The sequence below is a fragment of the Gorilla gorilla genome, chromosome X, assembly GCF_029281585.2.
Source record: "Gorilla gorilla gorilla isolate KB3781 chromosome X, NHGRI_mGorGor1-v2.1_pri, whole genome shotgun sequence".
NCBI lineage: Eukaryota > Metazoa > Chordata > Mammalia > Primates > Hominidae > Gorilla > Gorilla gorilla.
The window spans coordinates 27836512-27853221 of record NC_073247.2 but is presented as its reverse complement, the minus strand read 5'-3'; the positions used below and the strand labels follow the sequence as shown (position 1 = coordinate 27853221).

At 40.1% G+C, this 16710-nt stretch overlaps 1 non-coding gene across 1 annotated transcript; it reads right to left on the bottom strand.

Annotated features, from left to right (window-relative positions):
- Positions 1 to 15530: 15530 nt before the first annotated feature.
- Positions 15531 to 15634, bottom strand: LOC115932562 (small nucleolar RNA U13). Its single transcript, XR_004068827.1, has one exon. It is a non-coding gene; the product is annotated as a small nucleolar RNA U13 (small nucleolar RNA).
- Positions 15635 to 16710: the final 1076 nt, after the last annotated feature.

Below are 16710 nucleotides of genomic sequence, written 5' to 3'. Positions count from 1 at the left end.
AAGCATGGAGAACAATGAGGGATATTAAAGGCATCTGGTTAGCAAGCCTTGTGGCAACAGGCTGCCCTGCCTCTCACTCTCCCTTACCTAGCACTGTCCTATTAATAGCAAGGGCGCCAGTGGAGTGGGCCCATCTGAGCACTGACAGGGGCAATGAATAAGTGGTGTGGGACTCTCACTCCTAAAGGGAGTTTCAGATTATTGGCAAGTTCCTTCCAGGGCTCCCAAAATAAGTGATCAGAAAGGAAGGGCAAAGGCCCAGGAGAGAAAGGGTACAAGGGGGTAATTAAGCTAAAAAACAGGCCAGCTACCTTAGTGTCTGCCCCCAAGTGATCAGCTCAGATTCAAGCCGAGATTTCAAAATGATTCAAAGCACAGTTCAAGGATGCAAAAAGGAGTGCCCTCTTTGTAATCTCCTCGACTCTGACTTCTGTGCTAATAAAGCCCTTTGGTTAAAATTTTAAAAACCTTTAATTTTGGCTTTTGATCTCCTTCATTCTCGCTGTCCCCTCCCCTTCTTTTGGTGGTGGTCCCCAGTGACCTTTCCAAGAGCACATTACGTTTTTGTTTTTGTTTTTGTTTTATTTGGGGAGAAAGACACCCTCCTTCAAAGTCACCAAAACCAAACCTAATACAAATGATCATATTCATTGATATGGTTGGTTGATGTTTTCCCAGTCCTCTGTAAGATATGAATAAAGGTATCTTTAGAAAATGTAACGATTGTTTTACATTAGTGACACCATCTAAATAAAAAACTGCTAGCTTTGGGAAGGCAGCTTCAAGACAGCCTGCTGGCCCCATCCTACCCTTTTCCAAACTCAAGTCCCTCCCATGTGAATTACCCCCACACACACACCCCTACACACATTTTTGGGTTTTATTCCTGCTTTCTAGAACTAAAATACTGAAATTTTAAAAAGGGTAGCAACACATGTAATCCTGACAGGACATGTGAATAGTCTTAAGCTGATGAGTTTTCAGCATACGTGGGAGCTGTGTCTTTCTTGTTTAAATCCTGAATTGTGACATTTTACTCCAAATTTTCCCACAAAAAGTTCTGATGAAGTCAAGGTTGCTTTCTAAAGCCAGATTGTTACACCTGATTGTTACACCAGATTGTTATGTGTGTGTTGATCTCTCCCAATCACACCGCCTCCCCACTATTCATGTACACGTTTATTTACCATGCACTTGTAGCCAAAATAGAACGGAAAGGAAACATTTTTAAATGACCCCATCACCTAATTCCCAGCAGTCATTCATGCAGCTCAAAGGCCAGCACAATTCACCCATAAATTCAAATGTTTAGTCAGTATAAACTGTATGCCATTGTAAAATGAATGAAAGATCCTGTCTGTGTCACCACGCCCCACAGTTACATTCTTGCCTGCTCCAGCCCAGAAGGAAGAAGGGCTTTGCTGAACTTGAAGATTGGCGTTGAGAGCACCGTGAGGCACCACTGTCCTCAACCTGGCTGTCCTCATGCCTCCACGGAACCCTAGTCAGGCTTCCTATAGAACCTCACAAGCGGCAAAGCAGAGATTCCTAAAACACTCTTCACTAAAAATGTTCTGATTTGAATATCCTACCATTATTTATACTTGAAAATATTTCTTTTGGCTAAGAAATGCCAGGAGATACACAGGGCACATTAGCATAATCATTGAATTATAGTGACTGAAGTGTCTTTTCCTCCACCTAATTGATCCTATTCCTCATTTAATCAATGTAATCTACTCCTAAAAAGTCCTGCCACTAAGTAAAAACCTGTTAAATAAAAAATATTTGCATTAATTTTATTGGAAAAAATTATGAGCATTCCTTCCCAACCTAAGTTACTTAAACCATTTCACAGATAGAAAAATATAGCAAGTTTACATAGGTGAAGGGCTACAATTTGAAAGTAAATAAATATAGTTTGTACATAAAATGCAATGTTATAATATCTCATGAAGGAAGAAGAGCAGATTTGAAACTGGGTGGTGAGGAGTGGAGGAGGGTGAGGTTGTCATTCTTGGGAAATCGTTGGAGAGTCATGTGGTTCACAATGAAGCAGAAAACTTTTTGGCTCATGGCTATCCTACACTTAAACTGCACTTACAAATAAAGTTACAGTACAGAACAACACCTTAAGGGAAAAATAAAGGATAAACTTCAGAGAGCCTTAAAACATATGGAGAGAGCTCATACACATAGCCGACTGAAGGGTCACAGAAAGATGTTACTCACTCCTCTCTCTCCCACACCAGGAGGCCACCATCGTCAGGCTTTCCAAGAGTTTCTCCAAAGTTTAATGTTAGTTGCTGAGCTCTGAGAGTCCCCAAATCCCTCTTTCCTTTAGTTTTGCTGGCTCATGGGAGGAAGTTCACAGCCCATGGTGGTATGCCATCTTGAATGAGGAAGCATGCATTCTTCCATATGTGTGGTTTATGATGTCCAAAGCCTTCATAGCTTACTTTTTGCAACTCTAAAGTCCAAGTTCTTCCATTTCAGGAACTTTGAATGTGGCTTTGTGTACAGGTATTCCCGTGAAACACAGGGAGAGAAACATATTCATTAATACATCAAAATATTAATCCACCATACACATAAATATATTTACACATATATTGATAACTACCATATGTATAGTTTCGAGGGAGAAAAAAGACTATATACTACCATTGAAGGTTTTCCCTTGTTTCAGCTTGTGCTTTTCTTCCTTAAAAATCTTCTTTTAGTCTATCAAGTGTGAAGGACAGGGGTTTCTCTCTGCATTTTGTTGATAGGAAAACATGGGCAGAAAAAATAATGCTATTAAAATGGTTTTCCCAAAATGCCAAAGACTGTGAATACAAAGACTATTCCAACCAGCCTTTTATCTTCCTTTGCAGAGAACTGTTGATTACTCACATTGTTTCCTGTGGGAGAAATTCTTACTTCTTTCTAATCTTCAAAAATCCTAGCCTCACATTTTACAACTGAATATAATTTTAAACATGCCAAATCTGGATTTAGTCAGAACTGCAAATACATAACTCAAAATAACTGACAGAATTAAAGCAGATGGTGATAGCAAACAACAATGGAGTTTCATTCACTTATTCGTTCCTTTGGTGATGTAACAAACATTGACCGGATGCTTCCATTTACTGAGTGCAAACATTTATTGGGTGCTTAGGCCTCTGTGAGATGCCAGAGATATAAAAGGAAAGAAAACATAAACATTGCTCTCAAAGGGTGTTGTCTAGTGGGGTAGACAGACACGTAAACAAATAATTGTAGTGCAACGCCAGGCAAGCTATAATAGAGATAAGAATTAAGTGCTATTCAGAATCCCAGAGCGATTAACACTGTCTGGGGGGAACATAGACCGGAGCAGGGATTCTAAAGACAACGCAAGCTTCGGCGCTGGTTCTCACAGGTTAGAAACGGAAAGACCAAAGCCAAGACGAGGCAGCGCTACATGGTTAAAAACAAAACAGTGGCTAAAATTAAGACACCCTCCAACCAGCTGCAGGAGAAAATGTGCTTTTGACTATAATCACTAAATGGCATTCTCAACAAGTCTTTTAAAAACCCTGAAAACCAGGCGGTAGGAGAAATAATGTGGAAATTATGTTGGTTTTTTTCTTTTAAAAAATAGCTGATTTATAATTTTCACTCCTTGGCAGGGCTCAGTTTATAAAGAGGAAGTGGAAGATTTTTAATATATTTCCTATGAAGAAAAGTCTTCAATTAGGTAGGATGAACTACAGTCTCTAGGGCACAGGTTGCTAATAAAGCTAAACGGCCATTCTCCAGGAGTTCATAAGCTCCCCCCACTTTTTAACTGTTCAGAATTTCCTCCCCAAGCACCCTTCTGTGATGAAAACACCCAGTGCTGGCCTTGACTCAGAGGAATTGCTTTTGACTGTGGTGGTCCTGTAATAAATCAGCTCTTTTGGAGAGAAACTTGAGGGAGTAAAATCTACAACTCACATTATCAGTCTGGGGTTGAGTCCTTGTGAACAGCAGAGGCAGCAAACTTCAAACTTTATCAAGATTGTGGTGCTCATTAAGGAAGTGAAATTGAGCCAGATTTGAAGGAAAGCACTGTAGTAATTACAGAGTTATGAAGATTTAAAAGCTATGCGCCTGGGCATGCAGAGTGCAACGTGTTTCCTTTGGGTTCAGAGACACCGCAATTACAGGGCTTAAGGGTAGCAAAGCACCGAATTAGAACTCCCCATTAGTTTGATTAATCACTGATGTAAGTGCAGGCACTAGAAATGGCTCAGTCCATTTGTGTCTCTTCCTGGCTCCCCTCCGCCTTTCTCTCCTTCTATTTCCTTTACAAAATCAGGGGGCCTGGGAGGAATACAAACTGTATATTAATGATAAGAAATTGCATACAAGAAAGTAAAAACTTCCCGAAGCTTAATGACTTCTCTATATCAGTGTTGGCTTTGCCAAGAGTTGTATAATATAGCATGTTCTTTCCTCTTCCTAGGCTGTTAAATGTTAATGGTACAACAATGACATGTTAGTAAATCTAATAAGAAAACCAGAGAATAACGTATTTTATGTGGGTGTATAACAAGTTAACATCACCGTAAGATGCTCACTTGGATAATAATATATGATATTGCATTAGACAAGCTGTAACAAATAACAAAAACAATATCTGGCCAATTAGCAATACTAGGTGTGAGTCTTATTCTTTGGAAGGAACTGTTATACCCTTCTGATGAACTTAGCTAACAAATCTACTTGCAGAAATGGTGTCTTACCCTCTTGGGGCCAGGATATTTGACTCGGTACCTCCTCATCAATACAATCAAAATTACAGCCAATTTTATGAATGGGGAACACAAAGGCACAAAAATATCAACACACCACTTCAAACCCAGCATGATCAAACACTCAGAGAAAACTCCTCTGTAAATGGAAATTCAGAACTCTTGAAGCAAAGGCACTTTAATAGAAAGGCCAGCCCTTAAATTGTGCACCCAGATGACCCTTAATGGGAAAGGTGATTTTGTCACCAGGAGATTTGTAACTAAAAAATGTCACTAAAACATACTTATGTGGTCCTTTTCATATTTGTGCATGAACTACAGGACTCCTGGGATCAAATCTGAGACAACCAACAAGCCATGCCTCTTAAATTATTTTTCTGGAGGTGTTTTCTTTCTCCACTTCAATTGTAAAGATCCAGGAATAACAGCCCAGTGCACAAAGTAGTCATTTTTATTTCTCATCATGTCTCGATGGCCTCATAATGGGTTCAATAAGAGTCTGGAAATAATAAAACCTTCTCCATGGAGAAACTCAAGACTTGCTATAAAGCACAATAGCAGCTAGGAGTCTCCTATAGTAATGACAACACTAGCAGAAACATTTCAGGAGTCTGAATTTCCTACTGTAGAGAAAAAGAATTTAAAAGGTGACCATCCTACACACTCACTAGTGTACAGATGGAATACCAGGCCACTAGGATGAAAATAAACAGTGGTACAAGAATTTTGTTGAAAAAAAGGGCTGTAGGCAAGTGCCTTAGTTACAGCTTCATTTTGATCTGTTTTGAAACACGTTTAAAGTATTTCCTGCCTACTGACTTTGGGGACAACTTCACCTTGGTTGCTAAGAAAGTCATAATAAAAGGATAGAGAAGCAGAAAAAGAAGAAAGAAGGGATTTTGAGTTTTTAAAATTATTTTCCGTTTTTATTTGAATGTTGCCTTCTTTGCTGTTGGGTATTTGTATTCACACACCCATAGGCCTGGTGTAGTTTTGCTACAGTGGCAGACACCCGTTATCCCCTTCTTCCTTCCTAACGCAATCCCAATTTTGTCCTGTGTGGCAATGTCACCAGCCAATCTGCTCATAGTCCCAGACTCCCTTGCATTCAGGATTGGCCAGATGACACAGTTCTGGACAAGGACATCTACATGGAAATCTGCTAGAGATTTCTGGAAATGTTTCTGTTTTCCTGATACATGGGCTGCTGCTTCCTGCTCCTTCCCTTTTCATCTCCCCCCATCCCCCCCACACACACCAGAATGGAATCCAGACTGAGATGGAAGGGCCATCCTGTGACTGTGTCATACATGAGGATAAAAGTCACATGCAAAGGATGGTAAAGCTAAAGGAGAGAAGGCTCCTGGATTATAAATAATAAAGCCAAGTGTCCTCCCATACCTGGATTTGCCCCACTCCAGATTTCTTGTATTTGTGAGAAAAACGCCCCTATTTGGGTCGGCCACTGTACAAGCAGTCAGATGTGGTTCTGACTGGCAGGAGTACCAATTCCCTACAAAGCAATGCTACAAAACTCAGGAGATGAGGGTTCTGGATCTGTCTCATTCATTCATTCCATAGATGTTATCCAACAAATACCTACTATGTGTCTGTGACTATTCTAGGAACCAAGGAATCATCTGCAAACTAATGAGAACAAGACCTGCCCTTATGGAGCTTAACTTCCAGTTAGGGAGAGACAATTAGGGAGAGACAGGCACACAATATTAAACATTCATTTGTTCCACAACAAACAGTTTATGTATTCAGGAGCTGCTTCTACTGGGTTTATATACTTAAAATAATAAAAAGAAATTATGTCTGTAGCAGATGATGGTTGATTCCCCTTCCAGATTCTCTTCACCCAGCCAGCACACTCAGCCCCCATGGCTGTGGATGTTAACTGCTCACAGGTGCACCCTGCTCTGGAGGATTTCCTGTATCTCAGAGGGTCCCGCCTGGAAGATTATATCCCCCAAGAAGGGAAGCCCATGGCCAATGACTCAATGGTGGGGTGCAAAACAAACCCTGTGCTGGTACTCACACTCCAGCACTCTCTATGGCATCAGGCTGAGGCTGGCCTTCTCCTGAACCCACATCTTTGCTTAGATCCTTCCCCTGCCACCTCTGCTTCCTTCATACTTCACAGGTTTCTCCTGGGAGCATTATCTTACTAAATCATCTGCACTGAAAATTCCCCACCTCAGGTTCTGCTCCTGGGATCCTGATCTAAGGCAGTGTCTGTAGCCATTTTTCTTTAATTAATAAGGAATAGAATTTGTTGCATTTCTCCTTTGGAACAAACCATCAGAAAACATTCCCATTTGAATTAAGGTTAGTAGAAATTAGAGGGGCTTGCTTATAACTCACACAATATATCATCATCCAACTAAACATAGCTAGCCACCTTGTTGGTTCTGACCAGTGTAACATGCTAATAGTTTTAACTGCTAATCATAATTTGACCCTCAACTGGCCAGTGCATAAGATAAGATGCATAAGCGTTCTTAATATTGAGGCACAAGTTAATGTGAAGCATAAAAACAGGAATAATTATGATAATCTCCTCTAGATCAGTATTCAACTTATCAAAATCTTATGTACTCATCAGGATGTTTCCGGTACCTCAATAATTAATGTTAAATTTAGAAAGTATAGTGATAATTTTACCATTTTGCATTTGCACTAAATAAAAACTATTCACACTGTGATTTGTTATGCTCATTGAAAATAGCATTAAAACTTTTATCCCACATTATCATTTTTAAAAACCTTCAAATGTGTCATATATAAAAAGTACAATATAAATTATTAACATCGTCACGAAAATAGTTTTTGTCTATTTTGATGTCTGAACATAGATTTAAATTTCTACTGAATTTTGATGTACATTCAGTCCCAGAACCACATACAAAATAATATGTCAATTTAATTTGTTGACGGTCTAGTTTTTATTATATAAGCAATTTAAGGCCAATAAATAATGTCATTTGTTAAATAGGAAAATATTAAAATTTGTTTTTATAGATTATGAATAGTAGTAAAAAATTACATTAAGTGTGTTTCCTAGTAAGTTTTAATTACTTGTTTAATCAATTATTAACCTAAAATTAAACAGTATTTGCTTAAAATTGGGTTTTTAAATTATTTACCATACAAAAAGAAGAAAATGATCTTTTAATATTTTAAGGAACTGGAAAGATGGCATTACTTTCAAAGGGATTCAAGCGTCCATAAAATGGAAATGCTGAGAGAGCTGATTTTTGAAATCACATATGATCTGAGTAACTATGATTGTTCTACCATAAGCTCAATTTACAGCTGTAGCATGCCTTGGGAACTTAATCTTTTATCATATTAGTAGATAAGTAGATAACAGTTCTTAAGTATTCAAAAGTAGAACATTGCCCCACTCTTCCCTACTCTTTCATTGCACAGCCCTAAGGTGACCACTTTTTTGCCAAAGACTACCTTGTTAGTGTCCTATGGCCTATGAAACCTTCCTCTGCCCTAGGACCTGTCTTCTTATACTGTAATGTTTTCTAAACAAGAAGAAATGGGCTTCACCCAGGGGAAAAAATACTTTAAGATATGAAATAAACAAATGATACAAGTCTCCTGACTGTAGAAACCCTGAATTGAGTTTATGGACTCTCTAGTCCTAGAGATCTTTTACAATGACCTGTCTCCAAACTCAACATCTTGGTGTTTAAACATTCAAATACCTAGAGGGAAGGAACTGACCTAAATGACCCTTCTGATTTCAAGATTGCATGTTTCCAACCACTGATGTTTTCAATATTAATCCATGCTGAATTCTTGCATGCTGGTTTATTGTTTTTAATGTTAAAATACATGAATTGTACACTGCAGATTATGTCCACACCAGAGGAATAAAGCAATGTGTAAAATGAAGGTAACATGAGAGAACTGTTAGACTTGGGAGGTAAGAAAAGCTACTGCAATTGAGTTTCCATTTGGGCCAATTCCATCAGCTTTACAATAACTATGGCTTGGTTTTTCCATCCAAAACAGGATTCCATCGTAGTAAAGCCCTGGAATCGGTATAACCTTTCTTCCTCCTTAGTCTTGTTCTCCTGTGTATGCCACTTGAACGGCTAAAACCTAGAATAAATTGACAGGCTAGTCCATGCATCTTCATAGCTCTGCAAAATCCCTCTGGGCAATTCTTTATAAATAGAAGTATTGGCCATGTAAACATAGTATTTCAATTAAACATTTTATTGAGTCATAATACCTAACTTAAGTACTTTATATATTAATGTCAGTATCTAGTTATTATATATGTTACAAATAGACAAAATCTAATTCTGTGCTATTGGACAGTGGTTTACTTTGCTGTTCCCTCATATTTTAAGAAACCCAGTAATGTATTTAAGAAACTGTCATTGTAAGGAGTTCTAATTGCATGACATTGGCCCTCTGTGGTTAGGGTAACATCCCAAGGATGGAGCAGGGGCTCAAAACTGGGAACTCTGAGAACAGCATTCTCTCCCAGTGATTTCAATGACTTAAAGCAATCCTTGGGCAAGTCACCCATCCTTTCTTTTCTCACTTCTCTTTCAAGTCATAATTCCCAGCTTCACATATGGCAGTCCTGAAAACAAGCCTCAAGTAAAGGGGTTGGCGATTCTGGGATAATATGAACCACCAAGTACTACTGCTATCCAACATGATGTTTTTCTGGGAGAAAACAACTCCTCCAACCTATTACCCATCATTGCCTAAAAGGGTTTCCTTGGTAAACACAGCTGGAGATTTGCCCATTTTAAATGACGCAAACAAAAAATCCACCTCAAATCCCTGTAGTTACTCTTCTGTGGTCTAAGAGGATTATTAGGCAATAGCTTCCCAGTAACCAGTCTCGAATACATTCTTATTACCTATTTTCTTCTAGTGCCTACACCCACCTTACAAAACAATTTCTCTGCCCTCAGGGTTCACTTTTGGAGATTAACACATGTTGGTTCTTACCAGGGTATGGCCCCAACCCCAACCCAATATGATGACGTGCTCTCTTTCTCCCACAAGCTACCACTATTTGAGGGCATTCAATGTTCAATTCACTCAGTGAGGTTTTTAATTTTTCTCAAACTTTTTCTATTAGATGCAGTGTGAGGAGTGTGGGGTTACCTTGGCCCTACTTCATGATTTAATACGGTTCTCAGCCTTGGCTGAACATCAGAACCACCTGGCAAGCTTTAAGAAATATTTACATCTAGACCCCACCAAGAAGTTCTACTTTAATTGGTCTAGAGTATAGCCTGGGCATCAGGAATTTTTTTAACTCCCCAGGTGTTTCTAATGTACAGCCAAGACTATGAATCACCTGGAGTAAGAAGACTTGATTTAAGTGCTGCCACTAATTAGCTACATGGCCTTGAGCAAAAGAAATACTCATTTATCCAACAGGTATTCTTCGACAGCTTCCTGTATACAAGACAGTGCTAGAGGCTTTATCTCCCAGCCTCTGAGATAAGTGAATTGGACTCAACAATTTATTCATTCATTCAGCAAGTAAGTATTGAAAGCCTATTACCTACCAGGCACTGTGCCAGGCACCAGGGATACAGAAGTGAACCAGATGGACAAAATTCTTGCCCTCATGGGCTTGTAGTTTAGTTGGGGGAGGCATGATCACATACAACTAATGAAAAAGTGAACAGCAATGGCAGATAAGGGATGGGAAGGATGACGGGATGAACGGACTGGCAGCCACCATGCCGGCAGTGGTGGGAGTGGTGGAAGTGGGAGGAATGGAAAGAGGCAGATAGGTTCCAGAAAGAGTCAAGGAGTTAACATCACCAGAATTTGGTAATGTATGTGATATAAGGGCTAGAGCATGAAAGGAGAAAAGGCCAATTCCTATGTCCCCAGACTGATGGGCCATTCACTAGGGCAAAGAATGTGGGAAAAGAATCTCAGCCACCCCAGGAAGTTGTGAGGGTCTAGAGCTTAAGATATATGGAACTGGAGGAATGAAACCAAACCCACTCCATCGGGCAGAGGAGGGACCTTAACTAAGAAATGCAATATCTCATATAGTTGGCCATCTCTCCACCTGGACTGGGTCTTTGCATAGAGAAAGGGGTGGCCATTAAAGAGTCCATTCTCAAAGAGCCGAGACTGAGCAACTTGAAAGGGAAAAATGAATAGACAAACCAACTGCTATCATATAATGATGTGAAGTACCAAGTTCACTGCGGAAGAGGGGCCTTGCAAAGTGTGGAAGCACTTAGGGAAAGAATTCTTTCTCCATCTGGGTGTAGACTATGTTGATCCCGAGAATCAATATTTGTCCTTGGGAGATCTCTGCAAGTGTGTGTGTGTGTGTGTGTGTGTGAGTGAGAGAGAGAGAGAGAGCGCTGCCCACAGCTACTGTCAAGACAAACTGAAGAGTAAAGACATGCATCTGTCCCTCACCTTAGCGTGCAGGTCTTGAGGGAGAGAGAACAGATATATACCACCCAGGGGACAGGGCAGAGGTCCTCCCGTTGACTAACTCACACTGGAGGAGGGGTCCTGCTGGGGGAAGAGGGATGCATCCTGGGGGTGAGAACGGTCCCAGTGGATGAACATTTCCAAAAGGGGAGAGGCAGAGGTGGAAGAAGGAAGGGCTTCCACAGAGAGAGCTGACTTGAGGTGGAGGCGGAGAGCCAGGGCCAGGACATGAACTGGGGTGTGCTTCTAAGAGTCCCCCTGTGACAGCTAAACACCTCAAAGGGTCCTGCGATTTTTCATCCTTCCTTTCACAGGCTGTTTTCCCTTTGATGCTACTCAAACCTTCCTCACAGACTGACAGACCCGCATCACAGTCTGGCTGTGTCGGGAAGGAAAGTGAGAGCTGGGACTCGGCAATCATCACTACACCCCCCTCCACCCCACCCCGCAAAACTCCCAGACATACCGAAGTGCAGGCCCTCTTAGGGCTCCAGACCTCCACCCACAGTGAAGTTCTTTGCGCCCCCTGGTGGAACCGGAAGTAACACGTGACTCAGGGAAGCCAAGGGACCCCAGTGGACAACTTGGGAATGGATAGGGATTTAATGTGACCTTTTCTCAAATATCGTGCGGAAGCCAGCCCTTAAGAGTGAGATGGAAACTTCCATTTGGTTTACTGAGGCAAAGAGTTGGCATTCAGTAATTGGTAGCCATTATGATGATTATAATTATGATTATTATGATTATTGAGATGCAGTTGCTGTAGAGCTTACTGTGGCCTTAGATGATCTGGGAATGATTCACAGAGGAAGAAGTCCTGCAGGCTCAGGACAAGTACATTGTAATGTGGAGGGCTTGAGCCATGATAAAAAAAATCCAGCTCCATTTTTTTTTTCAATCACTGCTCTAGTCAAGGGAGACCAGCTCCAAATCAATCCTCATCCTTTAACCCCAGCAACTGAAGCTCATGCACAACACGTTGAGATCATAAGTCTGAAGATTTCTGAGAGGCCGTACTTCTTGCTCCAGAAAGGCTCATCCCTGCCACTGTGCCCCTTTGATGCTGTCTCTAAGGCTCAGCAGATGCCTCAGAAGGCTCGCTGTGCTTCATGCTAGAGGCCTAAGGAGGCCAGAAGATGCTGCAGGAAGTGAGAGAAAAATCAGAGTAAAGTAGGATGACAGGGCAGGGTGGGGACGGAGAACAGGTGAAGATAGGACCAGTTGGGATCTTAAGAGGAAACCGATTAATGATTTGAAGAGCATTCTTTTTTTTTTTTGAAGGATATATTCTTTATTCTGATTGTGATTATGATTTCATGAGTGTACACGTATAAGTGTACAATTAATTTCTTATATATGTGCACTTTATTGAATAGCAATTATATTTCAATAAGGCTTTCTTGGAAAAGCTATAAACAAATAATGAACTCTGCTTTTTTATTGTACTTATTTACTTATTTATTTAATATTTTTATTATACTTTAAGTTCTAGGGTACATATGCACAACATGCAGGTTTGTTACATATGTATACATGTGCCATGTTGGTGTTCTTTTACTGAGGGACTAATTACACAATGGCAGCAAGTGGGCACAATGCAAGGACTCAGGACTTAGCAGCAGAGCTGTTACCACCCCTAGGCCCAAAGGAAGAGTGGTTACCAGAAGGAGAGAGTAATGTAGGCAGGCTTTCTTGAAAGAAGCAGTGACCTTAGGGTATGGGACAGAATCAGGCCAAAGATAGAACTGAGCAGAATAAATACCTAAATCTCACTGTCCTCCCACCCCCAACCCACCAAATCTACTTCTGATACTCTCCCCAGTTCAAACTCATCTGGAAGTCTGTGGACTAGAGAATTCTGTTGATGTAATCCATGTAAATGAAGCTCATGGGCCACAGAGCAAGGTGGAGAAGAACAAATAGAAGATCCCTGGCACAGTAGAGGAGGGGCATCTAAGGATTGGGATTGGGTTGTTGGGTTTCTTTTTCTTTTCTTTTTTTTTTTTCTTCTTTTTGGTCAAGAAGATAAGACCACAGGCCCATCAGCAGCAGGATAAGTGAAGTATAACTAGCCCAAAAATGGTGATGAGTTTATGTTCACCATCCAAACCCTCTCTTTTCCCCTGGGACAAAAGGCTAGCCTCATTTTGGAAACAGTGATGTCCGGGAGCAGCAGTAGGAAGAGAAAACCCTAGAAAAGAAAACAATGATTTGGCAGTAAGAGAATAGCAAGGAGTAGAAAGTGACCATACAAAGTGTAGGTAGCTCCTTAATAAAGGGCCCCAGCCTGGAAATTTAGGAGTCCAGTGAGGGGCAGGGAATGAGGTCCAGATGAGATACCACATTTGCCATCATAGTCCAAGATACCACTTTCTTTTCTTTTTACCCATCCTCCTCCTGGAAGTCATACAAACCTTTCCCTAACACGGCTGTGTGTGTGTGTTTTCACTTGTCACTAAATGATCAGTATTCAATGAAATGCTTCTATTTTGGGGGCATTAACATCTCTAAAACAAGACGCAGAAAAGCAGAGGGAGGCAGCTAGGGGCTGCATTTAATCTTCTCTAATATCGCACTGTGAAGGAAACTGGGGAATGAAAACACAGTCATTTAGAAAATGGTTGATGAGTCACTGATTGGCACAGGGTAGAGAAAAAGAGAAGTCATTATTCATTCAGAGTATGCCTGGTCTTTAAAAATAGGCTCATCACTCTGCTGGAGGGGGTGTCTGGGCTTTAGAGACTGAGGGGCATGGGCAGGGGCAAAGGCAGGGACAGAAACAGCCCAAGGCAGTCAGGGCCCCCTCCTCCATCTAGATGTATCTCAGCCCTTGGAAACCCTCCAGCTCCAAGAAGCAGAGAGACACCTTATGCACCTTGTTCTTCCTGTAGCTCTTTCTTGAGACTTTAGTAATACTTTTTGGGAAACTTCAGCTTCGAGGGAACCAGGCCAAGTAGAAGAGACGGTACTTTTTGTGACCATGTTTTTGCCAACAAATGCAACACTCCATTACTTGCAGAATTCCTTTGCTAGGTCCTGGACTACCCAGGTCTCCCTGCTTTTGACCCCTTGTCGTTTATTGGCTGTTCTATAATTTCACTGATGGAGGTGGAGGGGATTTAGAATCTATCACATTAGAACATGGTGAAATATTTACTGTAGGGGGAAAATTAAAGGCCTTGGTAAGAAGACGTTTAAAGGTTGCCTGGAAATTTTGTTTCTGCATGTATTATAGGAAAACAAAACAAAATAAAAACTCTGCCTAGTAAGGATTTTGCCTTTGCCTAATAGTTATTGGGCCTTAACATACATATCTGGCCAATGGGTGAGGGCTTGAACTGAAAAGAGTTTGATTGGTTTGCAATGGGAAGGGTCGAGAGTACGTAACTTCAAGGAAGAGAAAAGAAATTGAAAAGAAATGGGGCTTTCCTCATAATGCAATAGTTGTGATGATGAAGTTATGATGAAAGGTGAGTGAAGAGGAATTTGGCTGAGTGCTATGAATGGAATTCCCTCTTTACATTTTGTGGATACTGCTGTAAACAATTTAAATAGGTTTTCAATTATTTTGGATTGTTAGAGCAGTGTATCTTCTGAATATGCACTAAGCGGAGGTGAACATTAGGGTGGCCCAGATTTATGCAGATTACAAAGGTGGCCAGGCATGGTGGCTCATGTCTGCAATCCTAGCATTTTGGGAGGCCTGTGCAGGAGGATCGCTTAAGCCAAGGAGTTCAAGACCAACCTGGGCAACATAGTGAGACCTCGTCTCTACTAAAATTAAAAAAAAATGACAACAACAACAAAAAACAGATGTAAAGTACATCCCTTCCATGCATATGTGTGCATCACACACATACATGCAACTCCTTTATGCTACATTTTGGTTTGTTACTTACTTACTTAGTTGTCTTTGCTCATACTAGGATAAACTTACTTACTCTAAGTAGGTACAGAAAAAGAAAAGTCTGATTCTGAAGTAGAAAAAAAGTAGAAAGATTTTCAAGGCCCAAATTAATCTCTGCCTGGAATTCTATTCTGAAAGGGCAAGAACAGCTGAGACAGAATCTTCTAACTTTCGGTCCCTCCATTCTTTGAGAAACTACTAAGGTGCTGGAGTTAAAATAGTGACTCAATAGCCTGCATACCAGTGAGGGATGTTTCTATTTTATTGGGAACCTGCAACTACAGTTATTTCTCATATAACGTTATTTTAAACGTTATTCTACACACAACATACAATTTTACTAATAGGCTCTTACATCCTTATTCTTCATCAGAGTAAATAGTATGTAATTTTTTTCACATCAGATGGGTAATGTGCCAACGTCGTAACAAGGTTTGAGGGAGGCACATCTCACACATGAGCATGAAAACCCAATCATCATGCTTATGAACCACAGAAAACTATGTACTTGAATTTTATGTACATGTTTAGTTCCTCAAAATCCTGAACATGGGACATAGAGAGTAGAAGAATGGTTACCAGAAGCTGGAAAGGGTAGTGGGGGGTTGAGGGGGAGGTGGGGATGGTTACTGGGTACAAAAGAAAATAGAAAGAATGAATAAGACCTACTATTGATAGCACAATAGGATGACTATAGTCAGTAATAACTTCTTTGCATATTTTTAAATAACAAAGAATGTAATTGGATTGTAACTCAAAGGATAAATGTTTGAGGGGATGGATACTCCATTCTCCATGATGTGCTCATTTCGCATTGCATGCCTGTATCAAAACATCTCACATACCCCAGAAATATATACACCTACTATGTACCCACAAAAATCTTTAAAAATAATTTAAAATTTTTTTTTAAATCTTGAACATGACTTTTTAGGCATACACACTCTCCTTTTATTCAATCAAGATCTAACTCTTCTAGAAAGAATAATAAAACAATATAATAAAATAATTATACATCATAATCAAGCAGGGTTTATTCCAAAAATGTAAGGTCTCAGCTGACATTTAAAAGGCGTTTGATATTTGCAAACTATGCATCCAACAAAGGACTAGTATCCAGTATCTACAAGGAACTCAAACAAATCATCAAGAAAAAAACAAATAATCCCATCAAAAAGGTGGCAAAGGACATGAATAGACTTTTCTCAAAAGAAGTTATACAAACAGCCAAAAAACATATGAAAAAATGTTCAACATCACTAATCATCAGGGAAATGCAAATTAAAATCACAATGAGATACCACCTTACTCTTATAAGAATGGCCATTATTAAAAAGTCAAAAAACAGTAGATGTTAGTGTGAAAGTGGTGAAAAGAAAATGCTTCTGCACTGGTGGTGGGAATGTAAATTAGTACAACCTCTATGGAAAACAATATGGAGATTGCTTAAAGAACTAAAAGTAGATCTACCATTTGATCCAGCTATCCTACTACTGGGTGTCTATACAAAGAAAACGGAGTGATCAAACAAAAAAGATACCTGCACACATACATTTATAGCAGCACAATTCACAACTG